The sequence below is a fragment of the Pan troglodytes genome, chromosome 21 (assembly GCF_028858775.2).
Source record: "Pan troglodytes isolate AG18354 chromosome 21, NHGRI_mPanTro3-v2.0_pri, whole genome shotgun sequence".
NCBI lineage: Eukaryota > Metazoa > Chordata > Mammalia > Primates > Hominidae > Pan > Pan troglodytes.
The window spans coordinates 12,766,276-12,792,529 of record NC_072419.2 but is presented as its reverse complement, the minus strand read 5'-3'; the positions used below and the strand labels follow the sequence as shown (position 1 = coordinate 12,792,529).

The window sequence follows — 26,254 nt, the reverse complement described above, 5'->3', positions numbered from 1 at the left end:
ACTTGGAATTCTGAGGCTTAAATAATATTTAGAGAAATTTAGATTAGATAAGACACCACACATGGAGACTGGCCATTGGGGATAATACATCACTGATGATTACCAAAATAGCAAAGAAGAAAAAGGTGAAACCTGATATGAAAACTGAAGTCGGTCATACACAGTACAGGCAGGGCATCTTCAGAGAAAGAACAATTTCAAGGAGAGGGGAACATAAACCAGAAAACTCAAAGGAATCACATCAATTACTGACTTTCAGAAATGAACTTTAAAAAAAGACAATTTAGTCTTGGAACCACTAAAGAATATGTCAAAGGAGCTATTATCCCCTAAAAGACCCTCAGGATGCACTTGTTTTGCTTCTCTCTCACTAGTCCTGCTTTACAACCCCTTGAGAATCAGTGATCAGAAAGACCATCTGCAAGATTAATTTACAGCGGACTCCCGCACTTCAGTTAGTGCTAAGTAGCTTCCCTAATAAATTTTTTACTTACACTGATAATATTAGCTGCTGTGTTAAAAATTTAAATAATCAGTGTTTTGGCCTAGGGATGCATCAAGGAAGTTTATTTTTTCCCAAAATGTTGAGTGAAATAAAATAGAATTTTCTCATAAAAAAATTAAAATGTCAAGCCTGAGCAGTTCTAGAGTTACACTATTCAAGTGATACCAGAGTTCCAGGCTGATCAGATAGCCTAAAAATCCCAAGGGCATCAGGCAGAGGCAAAACAAAACTGTAGTGTAGGCTGCACACAACACATACACACACACGCAAACCATTTTTAAACCCTGATGAAAATAAATTCACATTCAAAAATTATACACCACATGAGGAAAAAAATCCACTATTAGAGAAAGCCAGCAGATACAACAAACTGGAATATGTATCATACCAAGAATTTGAGATAGTAAAATAATCTGAGAAAGATTAGGAAAAATATGTTTTTAATAAAGAGCTAAGAATAAAACATGGACACTATAACGAAAGAACAGAATATTCTCAGGAAAAAAAAATAGCTGAAAAGTTTGGAGAAAGAACTAGTCAAATTGAAATTAAATCTCAACAGATAGGTTAAAACACAGATTGGTTAAATCGAAAGAATTCATATTATAGAAATTAGAGAAGAAAGAATTATCCAGAGACAAATTTTTCTTTTAAATTAGACATGTGGAAACATGCAGCAGAATGAGAAGATCTAACTTACAAAAAACTGGAGGTTCCCCCAATCCCAAAAAAATACGGAGGTGATATTTGAGAAGATAATGGATAGGAATTTCTAAGAATCGAAAAATATAACTCCTCAGATTAAAGAAGCACAAAACCTGTAAGCATAAAACATAGAAATAAATTCACACCAAAAATGTTTTGTTTTAATCTTGCAAGCATAAAATATAACCAGGCACGGTGGCTCACACTCATAATCCCAATACTTTGGGAGGCCAAAGCAGGATGATCACATGAGCCCAGGAGTTTAAAACCAGTCTGGGCAACATAGAGAGACCCCATCTCTATGGAAAAAAAAATTAATTAACTGTTCGTGGTGGTGTGCACCTGTAGTCCTGACTTTTCAGGAGGCTGAGGTGGGAGGATCACTTGAGCCTGGGAAATTAAGGCTGCAGTGAGTCATGACAGTGCCACTGCACTACGGTCTAGGTAATAGAGTGAGACTCTGTCTCCAATAAATAAATAAAACAACAATAAAAATAAAACCATGCCTAGATATATTTTAACAAATCTGGAAAATAAAAAAAAGACAGTCTTACAGGAAAAAAAAATGGGGAGAAATTAACTACAAAGAACAATCAGAATACTTTTCCAAAGCAATAACAGGTATCAGAGAAAATGGAAAATATCTTCAATGTGTAGAAAGAGCTAGCTATGGCCTTAAAACTCTGTACCCAGCTAACCATGATTTCAAAATGAAAAGTGAAAAAAAAATGTTTTTAGTTATCTAAAGAGAATATATTACACAGACTTTTACCGAAATAACTACTAAATCATGTTCTTCAGTAATAGATTAACTGAACCCAGAAGAAAAATGCTAAATGCAAGAAGCAATTGTGAGCAAATAAATGTTAAAAACACAGTTACAATAATAATAATAATAATCAATAATGACTCATTTGGGTATATAGACAAATGTATAGCTAAACATAAGACAAAAGAATCCTGAAAGATGGAAGAAGATGGCAATCGGCCGGACGCGGTGGCTCATGCCTGTAATCCCAGCACTTGGGGAGGCCGAGGCAGGCGGGTCACGAGGTCAGGAGCTGGAGACCATCCTGGCTAATACGGCGAAACCCCATCTCTGCTACAAATACAAAAAATTAGCTGGGCATGGTGTCAGGCGCCTGTAATCCCAGCTACTCGGGAGGCTGAGTGAGGCAGGGGAATCGCTTGAACCCGGAAGATGCAGGTTGCAGTGAGCTAAGATTGTGCCACTGCACCACTGCACTCCAGCCTGGGTGACAATAGAGAGAGACTCTGTCTCAAAAAAAAAAAAGAAAAAAAAAGAAAAAGAAAAAGATGGCAATCAAGAATTGGCAATCAGATTTAATGATTCTAAGGAGCTTGTTTTGATCAGGATAAGGGTAGGGGCGTTGGTTAAGTTTAAATTTGGTTGAATCAAGTATGTAAATTTTTTAAATTTTCTTTATTTTTCCATAAGTTAATGAGGTACAGGTGGTATTTGGTTACATGAGTAAGTTCTTTGGTGGTGATACGTGAGATTTTGATGCACCCATCACCCGAGCAGTATACACTGCACTGTATTTGTAGTCTTTTATTCTTTGTACCCCCTCCCACTCTTCCCCCAAAGTCCCTAAAGTCCATTGTATCATTCTTATGCCTTTGCATTCTCAAAGCTTAGCTCCCACATATCAGTGAGAACATACGATGTTTGGTTTTCCATTCCCAAATATATATATATATATCACAGTTTCTTTATCCACTTGTTGATTGATGGGCATTTGGGTTGGTTCCACAATTTTGCTATTGTGAATTGTGTTGCTATAAACGTGTGTGCAAGTATCTTTTTCGAATAATGACTTATTTTCCTCTGGGTAGATACCCAGTAGTGGGATTGCTGGATCAAATGGTAGTTCTACTTTTAGTTCTTTGAGGTATGTCCACACTGTTTTCCATAGGGGCTATACTAGTTTACATTCCCACCAGCAGTGTAGAAGTGTTCCCTGTTCACCGCATCCATGCCAACATCTGTTTTTTGATTTTTTCATTATGGCCATTCTTCAGGAGTAAGGTGGTAACGCATTGTGGTTTTGATTTACATTTCTCTGATTATTAGTGGTGTTGAGCATTTTTTCATATGTTTGTTGGCAATTTGCATATCTTCTTTTGAGAATTGTCTATTCATGTCCTTAGCCCACTTTTTAATGGAATGGTTTGTTTTTTCTTACTGATTTAACATTTAAGTATAACCCCTAAAACCATGGAAATAGAAGCTATGATTTCTAAACTAATAGAGAGGAGAAAACAGGGAATATAAAAAACTCAATAAAATAGACACCAGAAAAAGAGAGAAAAGTAGGAAAAATACAAGGTATTTTAAAAATATGAAGTAATGTAATGTTAATAAATTCAAGTATAACCATACTCTCAATAAATGTAAATGAGTTAAACTCACTGATTAAAAAAACAAAGATTCTAAGATTGAATTTTTAATCAGATTTTTATCCAGTTCTATGCTATTTGTGGTAGATGTGATGACATAGATGAAATAGAAATTATGAAAGAAAGGGATGAAAAGATAAATCAGGACTTCCAGTTAAACATAGAAACTCAATCCAATTATTTATCCTTACTTCCCCCTAAAGCCCCAAAAAGGAATTTTAAAAAGGAATAAACATACAAACACAAAGTAAGAGAAGAAGAAAGGAGAAATGTCAAGAAAGTTTTGGAAGAAGGAACACAGATGGATGAGTGGTAACTGGCTCAACAGAGCAGAAAAAGCTGAAAACTAGCAGCCAGTCTGTGGGGTTAAGAAGGCAATATGAAGTGTCTGACTCACATAGGAGAAACCCAGAAATACCTGAAATGGAGGCATCAAGTACCTGTGGAAGCCCAATGATGAAAAGCATCGAAAAACAACAATTTGTCTTAAATTCTAAGAAACTTGTTCCCTGTTACACAGAGCCTCTCAAGCCTAACAAAAGATGGATCTACTCCCAGGAAGGGCCATTTCAGATAGGCTCATATCTACGGAGAAGCACAGTGAAGGGCAGGGATGAGGAGCCAAAGTGAAAACAGAGAAATAATTTCATGATAAGATTACAAATGCCCTTCTTGTCTTGGCACTGAGAACATTTGACTGCCAGGCCTAACCCGCAGGCAGAGGATTAAATGTTCCACCCTAGGGAAACTGAACAGTCCAAAAGAAAACATACCAACACTTAGATTTGGGTGCCAAAGACCTTAGTAATAGGGTACCTACCAAATAATCTACAGTAAGAATCATTCTTTTGAGAAGTGTCTGTTCATATCCTTTGCCCACTTTTTGATGGGGTTGTTTGTTTTTTTCTTGTAAATTTGTTTGAATTCATTGTAGATTCTGGATATTAGCCCTTTGTCAGATGAGTAGGTTGCAAAAATTTTCTCCGATTCGGCATTTATGCAGCCAAAAAACACATGAAAAAATGCTCATGATCACTGACCATCAGAGAAATGCAAATCAAAACCACAATGAGATACCATCTCACACCAGTTAGAACGGCAATCATTAAAAAGTCAGGAAACAACAGGTGCTGGAGAGGATGTGGAGAAATAGGAACACTTTTACACTGTTGGTGAGACTGTAAACTAGTTCAACCATTGTGGAAGTCAGTGTGGCGATTCCTCAGGGATCTAGAACTAGAAATACCATTTGACCCAGCCATCCCATTACTGGGTATATACCCAAAGGATTATAAATCATGCTGCTATAAAGACACATGCACACGTATGTTTATTGCGGCATTATTCACAATAGCAAAGACTTGGAACCAACCCAAATGTCCAACAATGATAGACTGGATTAAGAAAATGTGGCACATATACACCATGGAATACTATGCAGCCATAAAAAATGATGAGTTCATGTCCTTTGTAGGGACATGGATGAAACTGGAAACCATCATTCTCAGCAAACTATTGCAAGGACAAAAAACCAAACACCACATGTTCTCACTCATAGGTGGGAATTGAACAATGAGAACACATGGACACAGGAAGGGGAACATCACACACTGGGGACTGTTGTGGGGTGGGGGGAGGGGGGAGGGATAGCATTGGGAGATATACCTAATGCTAAATGACGAGTTAATGGGTGCAGTACACCAACATGGCACATGTATACATATGTAACAAACCTGCACGTTGTGCACATGTACCCCAAAACTTAAAGTATAATAATAATAAAATTTTAAAAGAAATCATTCTTAATTGGAATAGATTGATGCATTACTTTAACAGGGGGAAAAGAAAGGATTTCTGCTATCATTGCTTCAATTCAACATTGGTCTAGATTTCTGAGTTGTATAATAAATTAAGATGACAAAAGAAATAAAAGATATAAGAAGTAAAATCATATCACATGATTGCCTAAACATAAAACACACGAAAATATCCAAACTATTAAAAGCTTTTAAGTTCAGCAAAGTTGCTGGACAAAGGTAAATATGCAGAAATTAAAAGTCCCTTTAAACATCAGAAAAAAAAATCCTTAGAACATTTAATCAGGGAAAAAATACAAAGCACAGTAGCAACAAAAAACGTCTAAATATTTAGAAATAAAAAAGTTGAATGAAAGACACGAAAGTCCTTAATGAGGAAAACTAACAAATGTAATCAAAAGCTGGAGACAGTGACCTAAATTAAACGGATTACCTTGGATGGGAAGACAATATCAAAAAGAAGTTAGTTCTCCTCCAAATTAGTATATAATCCCAAACAAAATGCTAACAGTGTTTTTCTTCCTTTTTTTTTTTTTCAGGCCACATTCACTGCTTTATTCATAATCACTAAACTTTGGAAGCAACCACGATGATCTTCAACAAGGGAATGAATAAAGAAATGGTGGTACACCCATAAACAACTCAGTGATAAAAGGGAAGACACCATTGAACCTGCAGTAATATAAATGAAGCTTAGCTGCATTTTGCTAAGTGAAAGAAGCCAGACCCAAAAACTACCCACTGCATGGTTCCAATTCATAGGCCATCCTGAAAAAGGCCAAACCATAGGGACTAAGAAAACATCAGTGGTTTCCAGGGGCTGACAGAGTGGAGAGAGTTTGACAACAAAGGAGACACACTGGTGACCTTGAGGATGAAGAAGCTGCTATCTGAGGTGCTGAAGTAGTGGACAGAAGCTACAGCACATTGGTTCAGACCCATGGAACTGCACATCCCAAAGACTGAACTTTCATGCGTGCAAACTGGACCTGACCACCACTTATCAGAACAAGAAATAATGCCTTCCTCCTGGAGTTGCCCCAAACCCCACAAGTTTGCCACATGCTACTTGAGCACTGTGAGGTAGTGTGTGCCTTCAGAGCCCACCTTGCTGCCTTTCATCTCTACATGCTAAGTCTCAGTACACCTTGAAATGAAACTCTACCTCACTGTCCAGCACCACCCTCTGGATGGCTGGCAGTCTCCATCAGGTACAGCATGTACATCTGCTGGATGCTATAAAACTTGTTCTCCACCGTGCAGGTGGAATGGTCACTGTCCAAGGGAACCACACTCTCCGTGACCAGGCTCCACTGCTGGTGTCACAGCTTGATGCCCAATGTGATGCTTTCCATGGAACTCCTCAAAGCTCCTCAACCAGGAGACCGGGGAGTAGAGTTGCCAGTGGCCAGGCAGTGAATGCAAAAAAGTTGGGTGGCCGGTACAGCCAGCAGCTTCTTGGCCATCCAGTGAGGCCAAGTCCAGGAGTCCAGTAAGGGGTCTCTAGGAAGCTGAGGCTCCATGTAGCCCCTTGGTGTGTGTGTCTGTCTGTGTGTGTGTGTGTCTGTCTGTCTCTCTCTCTCTGCCTGACTCTTCATTCCAGCCTCATATGACCTGATGATAAAGGGCTTCCCAAGGTGCCCTCCCTGCTCAGGGCTTGTAAATCTTTCAATTTATTTCCTATTGTGATGTTATATTGAATTTGTACCTTCCCTCTGAAGAACTAGGGGCTACTCAGGCCTGGTTTTCCCTGGGATACCGAGGAGAATATAAGGGCAGGCTCCCAGGCCAGAGCAATGGTTAGGTAGGCATAAACTGGACACAGGTCAGCAAAAGCTATAGGCATCAGTCAGTATAAACAAGTTTCCCACGTGAAGGACGCCCTGGTCACAGTCCAGACAACTAGGAATTACGCCATCCACCAGGTAAAAGAAATATCTGACGCAAAGCACGTGTGGACACCCATGCCCAGTGGCTGCTTGCCACTCTGATACTGGAGCCCCAATTTAGCTGGGGCCTCTCAAAACAAAGGGCCCATGCTACCTGACATACAGGGCCATTTCTATGTTGGCCTCTCTCAGAACCACTCTCTCTCTCTCTCTCTCTCACACACACACACACACACACACACTCTCTCTCTCTCTCTCCCCCCTTCCCTCCCTCCCTCTCACTCTCTCTCTATATATACATAATTCTGGCTTCCATCCAAGTCACTAAAGAGACATGTTCCTCCCAGTTCTGGCCCAGGGTCTTCTGCAGGGCCTCTCTCTGGTTGGCCTTGTGAACAGTCCTGTATGAGTCCTACAAGCTTGTCAACAACTGTAAACATTGGTGTCAGCTCTTCTTTAAATGGACAACCTTGAAGTCCACTTTCTTCATAAGTGTCTGTATCCAGTGATAAAATTAATTTCCCGTTCAGGAAGGCAACAGTATTATTTTCATCAATATTTGTATCATATGTTAGTGCAGAGCACAAACCCAGTATTTGTGATAGTACATCTCCTTGAGACACTGTGGCATCACTTGTGACCAAAGTTGGATATCTGGCTGACCAGCAAGTGGCCAGAAGCCTCTTACAGCCTGCACAAAGTTGCCATGTGCATGCCAGCCCTCTGTAAGCTCTTCTAACAGTGTTTTTCAAGGTATTTGGCAAGATGAATGTAAAATTTCTTCAGGAGGATCAAAAGACAAGAGTAGCCTAGACAATTTGAAGAAAAAGAAAGGGACTTATCATTAAAGTTTCTAAGAGTTATTAAACAACTGGAATAATTTAAAACATCTGTATTAGCATAGAGATAGAAAAACATCTAGTTTTCAATTAACCTCACTTTTAAGCGTCCCACTTTCATCCACCATCTCCTATCTTTCCAGCTCACCTCTGTAGTATCCCCAACTAGAACAATCCATGAAACCTGCTGAGACCTTGAACCTGTTGATTTTCCAACATTTTCACCACCTTTGCACTTTTTTCTTCTCTTTTTCACCACCTTCCACCCTCAAGTCCTTTGTTCCACTTGCTCCCCTTCCTTTTCTTATTAATAAATTTATTTAGCAGATGTGGAGACAAAATTGGTTCCATCACGGGTGCTAATCCACCACGTTGACTTCTGATTAGCCCCAGTCCTGTGAATGTCTCCTGATTCCCACTTTATTTACTGTCCTTAGTATAAGAACATGTCATCTTGATGCTAGCACACAAATTATAGACTATGACGCACACAGTATTCTTGTCTGTTCTAGGGGTTGCCTTTAATTGCCTTGCTAGAGCATGTACACCTTTTTCTCATAGTACATAAGTCTTAGGTCTGGGAGTAACAGATGTGGAGATCTACCTGTGTTGCAGTGGCCCAAGACCATGCTTCTGTCTGTGAGTTCCCCCAATAAATCAACTTTTACTGATAAACTGGACTTGTCTGCCTTGTTCTATGGTTTCTTGGCGCCTTCAGCATTTGTAGATCACTTTGACTGTACAGCCCTTTCACAGAACAGCAGAACCTCATCCCTTGTTAAATCTAATTTTTTACTTTCTGTAAACCTATACTTGGGCTGCTCAACATGGAGAGCAAAAAATACGCAACCATGCTGATTTTTTTTTTTTTTTTTTTTTTTTGAGACAGAGTCTCGTTCCGTCTTCTTCCAGGCTGGAGTGCAGTGGTGCAATCTTGGCTCACTACAACCTCCACCTCCCAGGTGCAAGCGATTCTCCTGCCTCAGCCACCTGAGTAGCTGGGATTACAGGCAAGTGTCACCACGGCTGGCTAATTTTTGTATTTTTAGTAGAGATGGGGTTTCACCATGTTGGCCAGGATGGTCTTGAACTCCTGATCCCAGATGATCCACCTGCCTCACCCTCCCAAAGTGCTGGGATTACAGGCACGAGCCTCCGCGCCTGGCCTGACTGATCTCTTTTTAAGTGGATCATTCGTGTGCCAGGGATCATACAATTCTCTTACTCATTCACAGGCTCACTTGGCCAGATGACTATTTCTTATATTTTCTTTTTTGTTCAAACTACAGCTCTTCCTCCTCCATCTTCATTTGGCAAATGGCACACTTCCTGGTGTTCTGAGAACACTGAGGAATTAAAGAGTCAGATTCTTTTTCTTTTTTTTAGTTATCTACGTAGGCACAACAGTTTAACACAAATTGACATCTCAACAACAACTATGCAGATTAGAAGACATTAGTGTAATATCATCAAATACTAAGAGAAAAAAATTGTCAACCTGTCCTATACATGGCTAAATAATCAAAACTGAGGGTAAAATTAAGACTCTTCAGAAAACCAAAACTGACATAAATTACAGCTTATATGCATTTACTAAAGGAATGTACTCCAGGAAAAAAGGAAAATGATCCATAAATAGAAGTCCATGATGTAGGAATGAATGGTGAGCAAACAAACTGTAAATATATAACCTCTACAAATAAGAAGTACATAAAATAACCATAATAGTGCTTAAACTAAGGATTAGAATAAAGTACTGGAAAACAATAAAATTTACAATGGTCGTATGATTAAAGTGTTCTAAGATCTTGAATTCCATGGAGGAGGATAGAAATATTAACTTTAGACATGCATATTAGTATTTGAATAATAACCATTAAAGAAAAAGTATAAAACTTTCGAAGGGTAGACAGAAAACGTAACAAAGCTTACTAATCAAATAGAGGGCAAGAAAGCAAAAACAAAGCAACATAGAAAATTGAGTTCAAATTTAAAATACAAAATTAGAGACATACAAAATATACTTGAAATAAATTAAGTATATCAGTTGCCATAATTATGTTATTGGACTAAATTAGCCAGTTTAAAGAGAAGACTTCTTAGGTCAGATCCACCTATCTGCTGTTAACCAAAGATATATGTCAGATAAAAGGAAACAAATATTGAGTTCAGTGACATAAACAGCTCATTCCAAGTAACTATGAATCAAAAGAAAGCTGGTATAACAATATTAACATCAGATGGCACCAGCTTTGCTTTTTTTAAAGGCACTTTTTTTTTTTTAAATTCAGGGGGTATAAGTGCAGGTTTGTTATATGGATATATCGCATGATGCTGAAGTTTGGGCTTCAGTCAAACCCATCATCCAGACAATGAACATAGTAAACAATAAGTAGCTTTTCAAACCCTGCCTCCCTCTTCTCTTCCTCTCCTTTTAAAGTCACAAGTGTCTATTATTCCCATTTTTATGTTCATGAGTATCCAATGTTTAGCTCCCACTTATAAGTGAGAACATATATTATTTGGCTCTCCGTTTCTGTATTTGTACAGCACAATGGCTTCCAGCTGCATCCATGTTGCTGCGAAAGACGTGATTTAGGTTTTTTTTTAATGGCTACATAGTATTATATGGTATATATGTACTACATTTTGTTTTTCCAATCTATCATTGATGGGCACTTAGGTTAATTCCATGTCTTTGCTATGGTGAATAGTGCTGCAATAAACATGCAAGTTCAAGTGACTTTTTGGTAGAATAATATATTTTCCTTTGAGTATATACCCAAGTAATGGGTTTGCTGGGTCAAATTGTAATTCTATTTTTAGCTCTTTGAGAAATCCCCAAACTGCTTTCCACAGAGGCTGAACTAATTTACAATCCCACCAACAGTGTATGAGTGGTCCTTTTTCTCTGCAACCTCACCAACATCTGTTATTTTGTGACTTTTTAATAACAGCCATTCTAACTAGTGTGAGATGGTTATCTCATTGTGGTTTTGATTTGCATTTCTCTGATGATTAGTGAGGTTGAATTTTTATGTTAATTGGCTTATATATCTTCTTTTGAGAAGTGTCTCTTCATGTCTTTTGCCTACTTTCTAATGCAGTTTTTTTTTTCTTGTCGCTTTATTTAAGTTACTTATAAATTCTGGGTAATAGTCTTTTGTCAGATGCATAGTTTGCAAATTTTTCTGCCATTCTGCAGGTTTTCTGCTTATTCTGTTGATAATTTCTTCTGCTGTGCAGAAGCTCTTAATTTGGTCCCACTTACCAATTTTTTTTTAAAGAACTTTATTCTTTATTAAGGTACCATGCTAGGAGTTATGAAGGATTTCTGTTGGAACACATTTTGAAAATAGAGTAGCTTTAGTTTAATAACTTGCACTGCAGAGAAAATTGTTAAAGAAATTCATATCAAAATCCAAGTATTAGTTCAATGTCCCGTATTTGATTCCATGATCTTCACAGGAAGGTCTTCTGCAATAGAATATGCTCCTATACAGCCGAGATATTTAAGGTTGCTTGATTTCCTTACCATTACTCCATTGCAAGCTTCTGGTGTAATCCCACATAGCAAGTCAGTCTTCACTGTAACAGGTCAGGACCGGCCTCGACCCCTTTTCCCTGCCCGCGGCCTCTTTGTTGTTGGGCACCTCCTCTCGCACCTCGAACGCCTCTTGCTGATCCAGGACCTCCTCTCTGTGAATAACCGGCTCTACCACGGGGAGGAGCAGCCCCACGACCTCTGGATGGAGCAGCACCCCTTGCTCCTCTACCACCCCTTCTCTAGCTCCAACTTGAAAATCTTCATAACCATAGTATGGATCTTCATATCCACCACGATAGTTATGGTAATCATAGCCATAATAATCATAATAATCTTCATATCCATAATAATCTGGAGGATATCCATAACCACCTCTACCTCCACGCCCTCCATCTCTTGTTGGAGGGGGCATATAAGGTGGACCATAATAGTAGTAATTGTCATACATTTGATTTTTTGCTGCTTGCCTCTGAGCTTTTTTCTTTCCTTTTCTGATTTGGTGGCTTGGCAAAAACAATTTCAATATTTTCTCCCTCCAAGTCTTTACCATTCATTTCTTCCATAGCCTTGACAGCACCATCTCACTCATCAAAATGAATGAATGGATAATCTTTTAACTTCTTCACTCATTCCAGTTTCCCAAACTGACTAAATGCCTTTTCTAAAATCTCTTCCGTTACAGTATTGGCAAGGTTGCGTACAAACAGCACTTTTACCTTTGCCATAACCTCAGGATCAGGATCTTCCATAGGATCAGCCCATTCAACAGTTCCAACATTCCCCCAGACCTTGACTTTACCACTCATTAACCTACGCCTTGCCTGGGCAGCTGTTTTGTGATCTTCATATTTAAGAAAGCAAAAGTCTGTTTTTTTTCTTGTCATCCGGTTGGTGGTATAAAATGACGTCTGTAAGACCCTCTGTTACTTTTGCTAAATTCTTCAAGAATCTGTTCCTTGGTTTTAACTCTTAGGAATAGAGCCCACAAAAAGCCTATTGTTGGCAACTGAGATGCAGACACCATTGTGTTTTCCAGAACGAATTTCATGATTATTATACAGTTTTAACAGCCTCCCGAGCTGCTTCTTTTGTACAAAAAGTGACAAACACATAACCTCTATTGAGACCAGTGAGTGGATCCATCATTAGACGAAGATCCCATATAGGACCAGCTTTCTCAAATAATGGAACAAGTTCATCCTCAAATAGATCTCTTGGGATCTTTCCCACAAATATCTCAGTGCCAACAGAAGGCTGCTGACCTGAATAAACGGAATCTGGAGGTGGTCCTCCATATTTCCTCGGTCCAGTGGTCACATCAAGTGTGTAGCCTGCTCTTTCCAAGAGTGCCTTAATTTTTGCCTCATCTGGTCCTTTACTAGAATCTGCTACTTTGGTCCCTTGTTTTTCTCTCTGCCTGTAAGGTTTCATGACTCCACATAAAAAGGCACTTTTGTTCTGAACACGAGAGAGATCACTGTCTTTAACTGTTGAAGAACTGCCAATGCACCGTCTTCATTGAATTCTTTTAAAGCTTCAATAGCTCTTTCATCTAAATGACTATGTGCAACTAGCCCTGCAACGTAAATTTCATCTAGTTTTTCAGCAACTTTCTGTGATAAACCAGCATCAAGCAATGTCTGAAAATTTTCTGAATGGATAACTGCAAAAGTAGTATCCATGAGCTCTTCAGTATCATTTCCATTAACATGTTCTGTAGCCATGTTTCCAAAGATCTCCCCGTTGGACTGAGGGGGAGGAATCCTGTCCGATGGTACCAGGTTGCAAGAAAGGCGTGCTCGCTGCTCCCTGTGTCTGGCACGAGCGGAGCTGTTGTAAAATGGCGGCCGAAGCTCACGCTGCTGACAGCAAACCCGATCCAGTTCCACTCGTCTCCGAGCGCGCTCCCGGTGCTTGCGCGCGCCCCTGCGTGATCCCCCCCCCTTTCCTTTCCCTTCCCTCCCCTCCCTCGCGTCCGCTTCACTCACTCACTCCCTCAGCCCCTAACCTCCTCCAGCTCCTCCTTCTAACCTCCTCCAGCTCCTCCCTCTCCCTCTCCCCCTACCACCACCCCCACCACCCCCACCACCACCACCACCCTCTGCCTTCTCTCGGCCTTTCTTATTCCCGCCCCCCCCCCTTTACCCCACTGCTCCCACTCCGCTCTGCGGTAGCTCAGGCAGGAGCAGCCGCCTTTCCCCTTCTGGCTCGCTTGCTCGCACTCTCGACCCAGTACCCCAGTCCCTGCTGAGTCAGCTCCTCTCTCTCTCTCCCGCGCTGACGCTGACGTGACGACGTAGCCTAGGCCTCAGGATGCGCACCCGCGGGCTCCGCCCCCACGCCGCGCTGCCTTCCTCGCTCCTCACCCATTGGGTTGGGGGTGGGGGAGGCACAAGACCCCGCCCTTCCGCTCCGGCAGCGGCTGCGGAGGGATCAATTTTTGTTTTTGTTGTGATTGCTCGTGAAGACTTGGTCATAAATTCTTTGCCTAGGCCAATGTCTAGAAGAGTATTTCGTAGGCTTTCGTCTAGGATTTTTATAGTTTTAAGTCTTACATGTAAGTCTTTAATCCATCTTGAGTTCATTTTTATATCTGGTAAGAGGTAGGGATCCAGTTTCATTCTTCTGCATATGGCCAGCCAGCTATCTCAGCACCATTTATTGAATAGGGAGTCCTCTTTTCCCTATTTTTTAATTTTGTCAACTTTGTCAAAGGTCAGTTGGTTGTAGGTCTGTAGCTTTATTTCTGGGTTCTCTCTTCTGTTCCATTGGTCTATGTGTCTGTTTTGTACCAGTACCATTCTGTTTTGGTTACTGTAGCCTTGTAGTATAGTTTGAAGTCAGCTGAGGTGATGCTTCCAGCTTTATTCTTTTTGCTAAGGATTTCTTTGGCTATTTGGGCTCTTTTTTGGTTCCATATGAATTTTAGAATAGTTTTTCCAAATTCTGTGAAAAATAATATTGGTAATTTCATTAAAATAGCATTAAATATGTAGAATTGCTTTAGGCAATATGGCCATTTTAACAATGTCAATCTTCCAATCCATAAGCATGAAATGTTTTTCCATTTGTTTCTATCATCTGTGATTTCCTTCAGCAATGTTTTATAGTTCTGCTTGTAGAAATTTTTACCTCCTTGGCTAGATGCATTCCTAGAAATTTTATTCTTTTAGTGGTTATCCTAAATGGGACTGAGCTCTTGATTTGGTTCTTAGCGTGAGCATTATTGGTGTATAGAAATGCTACTGATTTTTGTATGTTGATTTTGTATCCTGATACTTTCCTGAAGTTGTTTATCAGGTCTAGGAGTCTTTTGGCAGAATCTTTAGAGTATTCTAGGTATAGAATTATATCATCAGGTAAGAGACATAATTTGACTTCTGCTTCTCCTATTTGGATGCCTTTTATTTCTATCTCTTATCTGGTCGCTCTGGTTAGGACTTCCAGTACTGTGCTGAATAGAAGCAGTGAGAATGGACATCCTTATCTTGTTTCTGTTCTTAGGGGAAATGCTTCCAGCTTTTGCCTGTTCAGTATAATATTGGCTGTGGGCTTGTCACAGATGGCTCTTATTATTCTGAGGTATGTTACTTCAATTCCTAGTTTGTTAAGGATTTTTATCATAAAGGGATGTTGGATTTTATCTAATGCTTGTTCTGTATCTATTGAGATGATCATATAGTTTTCGGTTTTAATTCTATTTAGTATAAGTTTTCAAATTATGAGTTATCAAAGATAAGAAATAATGATAAATCATTTACCTAATCAGAAAGTGATGTAAATCTAAACTTATATGCACCTGAAAAACAGAGCACTAGAATATATAAAGCCAAAAGCATGGAATAAAAACAAAGAGAAATGAAGATTTAAATACACTCTGTCAGTAATCAGTAAACTATGCAGGAAAAAAAAAAGTATATAGAGTATATTCAATTAACAAGCTTGGTCTAATAGACATATATAGAATCCTGTTAAATACAGATTTATCTCAAGTACATGTGGAACATTTACATAAATTGGCCACGTCCCAGGACCTAAAGCAAGTTCCATTAAGTTTCGCATATATCATATAGGTAATATTCTCTAGCCATTATACAATTAAGTAGAAATGTAGAGAAAAGGAAAACTAAAATGTTTTGCAAATTCAAAAACACATTTCTGAATAATCCATTGTCTAAAAAGGAATTATACTGAAAATCTTAAAATACTTGCAATTAAAAAATAATGAGAAATGAGAATACTACATTCCAAAGTTTGTGGGATGTATCTGTTAAGACAAGAGAATTATTTGCTTGGCTATTATTACTTATCTTACTGATATGGTTTGGATCTGTGTCCCCACCCAAATCTCATGTTGAATTATAATCCCCAATGTTGAAATGAGGGCCTGGTGGGAGGTGATTGAATCATGGGGGTAGATTTCTCATGAATAGTTTAGCACCATCCTCTTGGTGCTATTCTTGTGATAGTGACTGAGTGCTCTTGAGATATGATTATTTAAAAGTGTATAGCTCTTCCCCTTTCACTCTCTCTTCCTTTCACTCTGGCCATGTGACGTGTCTGCTCCCCGTTCACCTTCCGCCATGATTGTAAGTTTCCTGAGGCCTCTCCAGAAGGCAAGCAGATGTCACTATGCTTCCTGTACAGCCTGCAGAAATGAGCCAATTAAACCTCTTTTCTTTATAAATTACCTTGTCTCAGGTATTTCTTTGTAGCAATGTGAGAATGGACTAATATACTTAGAAAGAAGAAAAATGTTAAAAATGAAGATGCTAGGCACCCATCTTTAAAGGTTTAAAAAATAATAAAATAAAAGTAGAAGGAAATAATTAAGCAAAGAGAAGAAACTAATGAAAATTTTTAATGAACATATAATAGAAAGAATGGTTTATCAAGAAAAGCAGATTAGGTAAAATAATTCAAAAGTGAAAAGGGTGGCAAACTGTAGGTAAAGAAAAATTACAATAATCACTAAATTATGTAAAATTATATGCTAATAAATTTGAAAACTTATGATAAAATAAACATTTTCTAGGAAAAAATGTAGCTTACCAAAACAGACTCAAGATGTAGAAACAAGAAGAATCCTATGACCAGTAAAGAAACCGAATCAGCAGTTGTTTTTTTTTTAATGTACTTATGGGGGAAAAAAAAAAACCATGTCCAGATGGTTTTAGATGCAAGTTGTACAAATAGTTAAGGAATATTTAATTCTACATTATACCAACTCATCCAGGAAATAGAAAAACTGAAAATGATCCCTAATTATTTTTATAATATTATCACAAACTTGAAACCAAAATCAGACATGGAAAGTAAAAGAAAGGAAAATTATAGGAGTGCCTCCCTTATGAACATCAGTGCAAAAATCTTAAGTACAAGGTTCAGATTAATACATATAATTCATTCACAACAGATATATCATCACCAAACTATATACGAAAGAATGGTTTAACCTTTTAAAATAGAGTGGGTTATAACTCATTATATTAACAGGTATTAACAGAACCCCGTATGATCATTACAATGAGTTTTGTTGAATGCCTTTTTGAGTATAAGACCTATTTATGATTTAAAAAGTAAATAAATAAAAGCTCTTAAATAAAAAGAAGTTAAATGGAACCAACCACTGATTAGAATCTCCCCAAAATCTGCAGCAAACATTATACTTAAAGGTGATATGCTGGGAAACATTTCCTCTAAAATCAAAACCAAATCAAGTGAGCTACTATCACAGTTTCTGTCCAACCTTGTACAGAAAAAGAAATTAAAAGTATAAGTATTGAACAAACTGCACACTGTATGCAGAGGTCCTTAGCAAAAGAAAGAGGGATGAAAGAAAGAAAGGAGAGGAAAGAAGGAGGGAGGAAGGAAGGAAGGAGAAAAGAAAGGAAAGGAAAGAGAAAAAAGAGAAACGGAGGAAAGAAAGAGGGAGGGAAGAAAGAGAGGCAGGAAAGAAAGAGGGAGGAAAGAGAGGGAGGAAAGAAAGGGAGGAAAGAAAGAGGGAGGAAGGAAGGAAGAGGGAGGGAAAGAGGGAGGAAGGGAGGAAGGAAGGAAAGAAAGAGAAAGAGGAGGAAAGAGAGGGAGGAAAGAAAGAGGAAAGGAGGAGGGAGGGAAGGAGAAAGGGAGAAAGGAAAGGAAAGAGAAAAAAAGAGAGAGGGAGGAAAGAGAGAGGGAGGAAACAGGAAAGAAAGGGAGGAAAGAGGGAGGAAAGAAAAAAGGAAGGAAGAGGGAGGGGAAGGGAGGGAGGAAGGAAGGAAAAGAAAATTGTCCTTATTAGCAGACTGTATGACAAGAGTACTTAATCATATAGTATTGTCAATTCCTATGTATCAAATTACCCCAAAATTTAACAGCTTAAAATAACAAATCTTTGGAGGACATCAGTAAGATTGTGGAGTAGGAGATTCTAGCCTTCAACATCCCCAAAAAATAACAATTAAGGCAGGTATCCCTGAACAAAAAATAGCTCTGGGAGAGTTCAAGAGTGCAGTTAAAAAGCTACAGCAGCACACTGGAGAAAAAAAAAAATTGAGTAACCACACAAAAAAGGTAAGAGGAACAGTTTCATTTTTCCTACATCAGCCCATCCCCCAGGGAAGGACAGCCAAGTAGCAAAAGAGATCTCTTCAACCCATGAATTTCTCTCATGAGAAAAAAAAAAGCAAGATAAGGAATCAGCTTCCCCAGTCTTTCAAGGTACTTCCTAAAAAACTTACTTTGGTTTCACTCCACTCAGATTTCTGAGATCAGTGTACCAAGATATCTGGAGATGGCTAGAAACAAAGAAGGGTGGTACTATCAGTATTACCCACACACGGAAGCCATGGCGGTCCCCAGAGGCCTGTTGTCCCAATACTGCCAAAGAAACCAATAGCCATCATAGCAGCCACAGACATCCCACAGCTTTTGCTGATGAGGGCAGTGCAGTTTTTGCCATTGAAGACCATGGCTGCCTCAGCTGCAGTTCCCTACGTCCCACCACTGGAGCCATTCCAGCCAGTGTGGCCATGGTCACCCCAGTCCTGAGATTCAATGCAACCACCTTGTGTGCATATGTAGCCAACCTCAATCGCCACTGCCAGTCCCCACCACCACATATGTGGTTGCAGCCAGCCTCCACAGCTGAGCATACACATGCCACTGGCCCCATACCCCAAAACCAGCACACAACCACCAACACTGGCCCATGCCACCACCTACCCTGACCCTCCTACATATGCTTGCCACTGTAACAAGAGGCACTACTGAGGACTCCAACAGCCTTTACAATCACTGTTGACTCCCTTGAAGCTTTTGATGCCAAGGACTACAAAGTTTCCCATATCACAGACCCCTGCTACCTGAGACACCAACCACCAAGTTCCCTTGGACACAGAGCTTCTGCATACCTCCAAATTGGAACACCATGCACCACTGGATCTGGTGTACCATAGCACACTCCAGCATGCCTTCCCATGCCCAGTTCCAGGAATCCCATGCTCCCTCTCCCCTGCAAGTGCAAGCCTTTCCTTACCAATGCCAGTCTATAAGTCTAGAAGAGGTGATTATTTATTTAAATGTACAAATACCAATGAAAGCATAAAAGAAACAAGAAAAATCAGGAAAACAACACCAACAAAAATATTAACTTCCAGTGCCTGACCCCAAAGAAAGGAAAATCCATGAATTGTGCAACAAAAAATTCAAAATAATTGTTCTAAAGAAGCTCCGTGAGCCCGAAAGAACATAGATAAACAAATTTGACAAAAAATAATTAGGAAAACAAGGCAATAACAAAATGAGAAATTCAACAAAGAAATAGAAAACATTTTTTAAAACTAGAAATGATAGAGGCTAAAGAATACAATGGCTGAACTAAAAATGCAATGGAGAGCTACAGTAGCAGACTGGATCAAGCATATGAAGGAATCCATGAACTGGAATAGAGATCATCTGAAATTATTCAATTAGGGGAGAAAATATTGAAACAATGAAAAGAGTGAAAAAGACTATGAGATTTATGGAAACAATATACATCTTGTGAAGTGAACCAATATACATATTATAGGAGTTACCAAAAAAGAAAGTGCAAGAAAGTATATTTAAAGAAATAATAGAAAACTTTACAAATCTGGGAAAGGAAATAGACATTCAGACTCAAGAAGTATATAGGACTCCAAATAGGTTTAATACAAAAAGATCTATACCAAGATTAGCAGATTTCTCAACATAAAACTTACAGACAAGAAGACAGTAACATTATATATTCCAATTACAGAGGGAGCAAGCTGTAATGTTGAACATTCTGTAAGAAGAAAAATATTCTGGAGCCATGTACACACTACAAATAACAACCTAATCCTTAAGTGAGGAGGAATCGAGAAATAATAATATATATTCCTCTTCTTTGTCCAAAAAAAAAGAGGAAAAATAATTGCCAACATAGAATATTTTACTCTGCAAAGCTATCTTTTAAAAATGTAGGAGACATTAAGTCTTTCCAGGACCAAAAAAAACCTGGATGGTTTGTTACCACTAGACCTTCCTTAAAAGAAATGCCAAAGGGAGTTCTTCAAATGGAATTGAAAACACACTAAACAACAATGTGAAATCATATAAAAGTATAAATTACACCAGTAAAAGTAAAAATGAAGTCAAATACAGAATAATATACATTGTAATGGTGGTATGCAAAGTACCTATAAGCCTAACGTCACAGTTAAAAGACAAAAGTATTAAGAGTAACTATAGGCCAGACGCGGTGGCTCATGCCTGTAATTCCAGCACTTTGGGAGGCCAAGGCGGGTGGATCACGAGGTCAGGAGATCGAGACCATCCTGGCTAACACGGTGAAACCCCGTCTCTACTAAAAATACAAAAAATTAGCCAGGCATGGTGGCGGGCACCTGTAGTCCCAGCAACTTGGGAGGCTGAGGCAGGAGAACGGCGTGAACCCTGGAGGTGGAGCTTGCAGTGAGCCGAGATCGCGCCACTGTACTCCAGCCTGGGCGACAAAGTGAGACTCCATCTCAAAAAAAAAAAAAAGCAACTATAAACAGAAAAATTTGGTAACGTATGTTCTCACTGTTATTTAGAAGCTAAAAATGTTGATCTCATAGAAGTGGAGAGTAGAATAGTAGTTACTAGGGGCTGAGATGAATGAGAGGAATAGGTAGGGATCTATTAAATTATACAAAATTTGCAGCTAGATAGCAGGAACAAGTTCCAGTGTTTTATAGCACTGTGGGGTGACTACAGCTAACAATAATTTATTATACATTTTCAAATATCTAGAAGAGAGGATTTTGAATGTTCTCAACACAAATGATAAATGTTTGAGGTGACGAATATGCTAATTACCCTGATTTGATCACTATACACTGCATATATTAAAATATCACTATGTATTCCATAAATATGTACAATTTTGTGTTGATTAAAAAACACATTTTTTAAAAAATTGTGAACAGACTCATAATATAAAAATTCTGACTTCAAGAACACAAAGTGTATGTGTGGAAGGGGATAAAGTGCAGAATTTTTGTATGCAATTGAACTTGAGTTGTTATCAAATTAAAATAGATGCTTATAACTACAAGAAGAATTACACAAGCCCCATGTTAACCACAAAAGAAAAGTCTATAATAGATACACAAAAAGACAAACAGAAAGGAAACAAACCAAACTGCTACAAAAAAAAAAAAAAATCAGACAACAAAAGGAGATAACAAAAGAGAGAAAGGTACAAAAGAACTGCAAAACAGACCGCAATTAACAAAATTGTAAGTTCTTACATATCAACAATCACTTTAAATGTAAATGGATTAAATTCTCCAATGTAAAGGCATAGAGTTGCTGAGTGGATTAAAAAACATGATCCAGTGACTTAGTGTCTATAAACGATTCACTTTAAATGTGAGGACACACATAGCCTGAAAGGGATAGAAAAAGATATTCTATACAAATGGCAACCAAAAGAAAGCAGGGAGAGCTATACTTAGACAAAAGATTTTAAGTCAAAAATTGGCAAAGATCATTATATAATGATAAAAAAGTCAATTCAAGAGGAAGATATAATTGTAAATATATATGCACCTAACATCAGAGCAACTAAATATATAAAACAAATATTGGTATATCTGAAGGAAGAAATTGACAACAATACAATAATAATTGAAGACTTCAATACTCCACTTTCAATAATGGATAGAACATCTAGGCTGAAAAACAATAAGGAAACCACTGACTTGAGTAACACTATGAATCAAATGGACAATAGACATAGACAGAATTTTCCACCCAATAGCAGCAGAATGCATATTATTTTCAGGGGCACACAGAATATTCTCCAGAATAGGCCATACGTTGTGTCATAAAACAAGTCTTTAAAAATTTAAGAAGATTTTAATTATATCAAGTATCTTGCAGACCACAGTGGAATGAAACTAGAAATCAATAATATCAAGAAAACAAGAAAATTCACACAAAAACATGAAAACTAAACCCCACACACTTGAACAACCATTGAATAAAAGAATAAAGCAAACAGAAATTTTAAAATTACCGTGAAAAAAATGAAGACAAAGCACATCTTACCAAAGTGTATGGTATGCAGCAAAGGCAGCATTAAGACAAAATCTTATAGTGTTAAATGCCTACCTTAAAAAAGAAGAAATATCTCAATTAAACAACTTAACTTTACAACTCAAGGAACTAAAAGTAGAAAAACAAACTAAACTCAAAGTTAGCAGATGGAAGGAAATAATAAAGATTGAAGCAAAAATAAGCAAAAAATAGGAAAAAATTAAGAATTGGTTTTATTTGAGAAGATGAAATTATCCAACCCTTTGCTAGCCTAATACAAAACAGAAAGAGAAGACTTAAATACAATCAGAAGTTTTTTAAAAAGGAGACATTACAATAGATGACACAAAAACAAAAAGAATCACAGAGACTACTGTGAACAATTATATACCCACAAATTGGATAACCTAGAAGAAATGCATTAATTCTTAAAAGCACACAAGCTATCAAGACTGAATTGAGAACTAGAAAGACAAATTGACCAATAACAAGCAAGGAGATTGAATCAGTCATCAAAAACTTTCCAACAAAGAAAAGCCCAGGACAAGATGGTTTCATAAATGAGTTCTATCAAACATTTTAAAAATAGCTAATACTAACCATTCTTAAACTATTCCAAAAATACAAGATGGAACACTCCCAAACTCATTTTATAAGAACAACATCACCCTGATTCCAAAGCCAGAAAAAAACAACAGCAACAACAACAACAATACAAGAAAAGAAAACTGCAGGCCACTATCCCTGGTGAATATACATGTAAAAATATTTAATAAGCTGCTAGCAAACTGAATTTAACAGCACATTAAAAGGATCACACACTACAATGAAGTGGGATCTATTCCTGGGATGCAAAGCTGGTTTAACATGAAAATCATTCAGTGTGACACACCATGTTAACAAAATGAAAGACAAAAACCTCATAATCACCTTAATAGATGCACAAAACGCATTTGACAAAATTCAACATCTTTTCATGGTAAAGACTCTCAACCAAATAGGTACAGAAGGAGCTTTCCTTAACACAATAAAAACTATATATGAAAAACCTACAGTTAAAGTCATAATCACTGGGGAAAACAAGCTTTTCCTCTAAGATCCAGGGCAAGATAAGGATGCCCACTCTTTCCACTGCTATTCAACATAGTATTGGAAGTCCTGGCTGGAGCAATCAGGCAAGAAAATAAAATAAAAAGGCATACAAATCAGAAAAGAAGAAATAAAATTATCTCTGTTTAAAGATGACATGATCATATACATAGAAAACTCTAAACACTCTACACCAAAAAAAAAAAAAAAAGCTGTTGGAACAACCAATAAGCAAATTCAGTAAAGTTGCGGGGTACAAAATCAACATACAAAAATTAGTGGCATTTCCATACAGCAACAGTGAAATATCTAAAAAGAAAATTAGGAAAACAATCTCATTTACATTAGCAACAAAATGGAATATCTAAGAATTAACTTAAGCAGGCAAAAGACTTGTATACTGAAAATTACAAAACCTTGACAAAGTTTTAAAAGACACAAATAAACAGATATCTCATGTTCATTGATTAAAAGACTTAATATTGTTAAAAATGTCCATATTACCCTAAGCTATCTACAGATTTAGTGCAATCCCTATCAAAATCCCAAGGGCAGAAATAGAAACAAACAATCCTTAAATTTATATGGATCCCAAATAGCCAAAGTGCCATGGTTTGGACATTTGTTCCCTCCAAATCTTATGTTGAAATGTAATCCCCAGTGCTGGAGGTGGGGCCTGATGGGAGATGTGTCATGACGACTGATCCCTCATAAATGGTTTGGTGCCATCCTCACAGTAATTAGTGAGTTTGTGCTCTGAGTTTGTGCAAGATCTGGTTGTTTAAAAGTGTGGCCAATGGATATAGTATGCAGCATTTTTCAAACACATTTAACCATAGGGCCCTTCTTGTGCACTAGCACTTCACATTACACATTTCTGTAAACACTGCACCTACCATCATTGAGCAATGCCCTGCCAGCTCAATGCCTGTGCAGGTCTGTGATGTGCTGCTGTCTAAATTTCAGCATGGCTTCTCATAGACAGTGGGTTTAGGGGCTAAGGGTTAGAGCTCAGCCTCCTGAATTGCAGCATCCTGAGTCTTTCTTACTTGTCCCTCCTGCAGAAAGGGCATTTACCATGCCATTGGAGTGTATTTTCCTCTCAGGTCATCACTGAAGACATAACAATTGCTTATGTAGGATGATGATGCAGATCAAGTAATTGGCCATGATGATCACTGCTAACAAGCTAAACATCCAAAGGAACGTGGCTGGCAAGAACCAAGAGACAGCTCTTCCAAATGTTCTACATTACGTACCCCCTTGTTACAACTTATTTTCATGTTTGGCCATGAGTTAATATGAATTCTAGAAAGTCTTGAATGAGTCCCAGGAAGAACAATAAAAATGATTATCAAGGAGAATAAACTAAGCTGTGCTTGGATCTGTCACTGCTTCAGTGTCCCTGTTGGGCTTTCTAGCAGTGGCCTAAGTAGAGAAATAAAAGATGTCTGAATACACTAGGGTAAGTGAAGTTGAGAATAAGGAGCTCGTTGAAATATCATCAGAAGACAATGGGGTGGTGCTGCTGTCCACAGTTACAGCCCAGTTTCCAGGGGCATGTGGACTTCACTACAAGAATCCAGAGTCTCAATGTATGAGAGGTATCCAGCTGGTAGAAGGAATTCTGCATGCCCTGATGCTGACTGTGGAAATCTGGTATATGTTGTCAACTGTCCCAAAGATAACAAAAGAAAAATGGGTGAGACGGCAGTGAAAGTGAAGAGCAGTCCAGAAAATATCTTATTTAATAGCGTTGGTAATTAGTGAGTTTTTGCTCTCAGTTTGTTTTTCCTCCTATGGAAACAGGATCTGAAAGAATATTTTAGTACCTTTGGAGAAGTCCAAGTCAAGATAGATATTAAAACTGGTCAAAGGGGTTTGGCTTTGTTCATTTTATGGAGTATGAAACACACGTGAAAGTAATGTCACAGTGACATATGATAGATGGATAATGGTATGACTGTAAATTTCCCAACTCTAAGCAAAGCCCAGATGAGCCTTTGAGAAGCAGAGAAGTGTTTGTGGGGCGCTGTACAGAGGACATGACTGCAGATGAGCTATGGCAGTTTTTCTGTCAGTACAAAGAAGTGGTGGATGTCTTCATCCCCGAGCCATTCAGGGATTTTGCCTTTGTTACATTTGCAGTTGATCAGATTGCCCAATCTCTTTGTGGAGAGGACTTGATCATTAAAGGACTCAGCATACATATATCCAGTGCCAAATCTAATCACACAATAGCAATAGATAGAAAGAAGTGGAAGATTTGGGAATCTGAGTGGATTTGGTAACAGTAGAGGGGTGGATCTGGCTTGGAAAACAATCAAGGTACCAATATAGGTGGTAGATGAATTTTGATGTGCTCAGCATTAATCCAGCCATGATGGCTGCAGCCCAGGCAGCGCTGCAGAGCAGTTGGGGTAGGATGAGCATGTTAGCCAGCCAGCAGAACCAGTCAGGCCCATCAGGTAATAACCAAAGTCAAGGCAACATGTAAAGGGAGCCAAACCAGGTCTTTGGTTCTAGAAATAACTCTTACAGTGGTTCTAATTCTGGTGCAGCAATTGGTTGGGAATCAGCATCAGGCAATGATTTTAATGGAGGCTCTGGCTCAAGCATGGATTCTAAATCTTCTGGCTGGGAAATGTAGACATTGGGTTATGGTTTGTTGGTACGGAATGTAAATGGTAAGATACAAAACTTTTCAAAATTGGTGTGTTCAGTGTGGAGTATATTCAGCAGTATTTTTGACATTTTTCTTTAGAAAAAGAGGAAGAGATAAAGGAATTGTATAAGTTTTGTGACGTAGAGTTACATGAAGAGTTGAATACATTAAGAGTTGAGTTACACAAAGAGTTGAATAAATAAAGAGTTGA

The 26,254-nt window shown here is 38.3% G+C and overlaps 2 pseudogenes; one reads left to right on the top strand and one right to left on the bottom strand.

Moving 5' to 3' along the window:
• Window positions 1-11,659: 11,659 nt before the first annotated feature.
• LOC101057672 (heterogeneous nuclear ribonucleoprotein Q-like) lies at window positions 11,660-13,482 on the bottom strand (annotated as a pseudogene).
• An 11,343-nt stretch (window positions 13,483-24,825) lies between these two features.
• On the top strand, window positions 24,826-26,028 carry LOC100610306 (TAR DNA-binding protein 43-like; annotated as a pseudogene).
• Window positions 26,029-26,254: the final 226 nt, after the last annotated feature.